Source organism: Eimeria mitis, genomic scaffold (genome assembly GCF_000499745.2).
Source record: "Eimeria mitis Houghton genomic scaffold, Emh_scaff2397, whole genome shotgun sequence".
NCBI lineage: Eukaryota > Apicomplexa > Conoidasida > Eucoccidiorida > Eimeriidae > Eimeria > Eimeria mitis.
The window spans coordinates 3,960-4,654 of record NW_013570733.1 but is presented as its reverse complement, the minus strand read 5'-3'; positions in this window follow the sequence as shown (position 1 = coordinate 4,654).

Here is a 695-nt window from a genome sequence, read left to right as displayed (position 1 = left end):
ATATATATATATATATATATATATATATATATATATATATATATATATATATATATATATTATGTATATGCATAATAAAACGAAATTTGTTGCATTCATCTTTTGTAGCATTGAGGGGGTTGGGGTGTCTACGCAGCTTCTCCCTGAGCTACCTCTGTGCCTCTTTATTATTGATTACTAAATATTATATTTATTTAATTGTTTTTATTTTTTATATTTTTATTAATTTTTATTTATTACTGGCGTTTGCATGCATTGTTTTGTGTTAAAAAAATTTTAATATATTTCCAGCTGAGACTACACGGCCTGAATGCCATCCTTGGGGCTTTCTTGCATGCAGACGCATGCATGCATGCATGCATTTATATATATATATATGCATGCATGCATGCATGCATGCATGGAGAGCAACCAGTCGGGCTGAGCAAGAGAAGAATAGTAATTGTTCTCTTTGTTATTTAGAGACAGAAAGAAAGAATAAAAAAAGAGAAAACCAGAAAAGAAAGAGACGGAAAACAACTGAAATAAATACAGTCAAAGATAAAATTAAAAAAACAAAGAGACAAAGAAAGAAAAAAAAACAAAAAAAAATATTAAGATAAGAGGGAGATAAAACAAACAAATATATAATCACAAAACCTAGAGCAACAAAAGGAGACGCAGAAAGGGGGCGAGATAAACGAAAACCCAGAAGA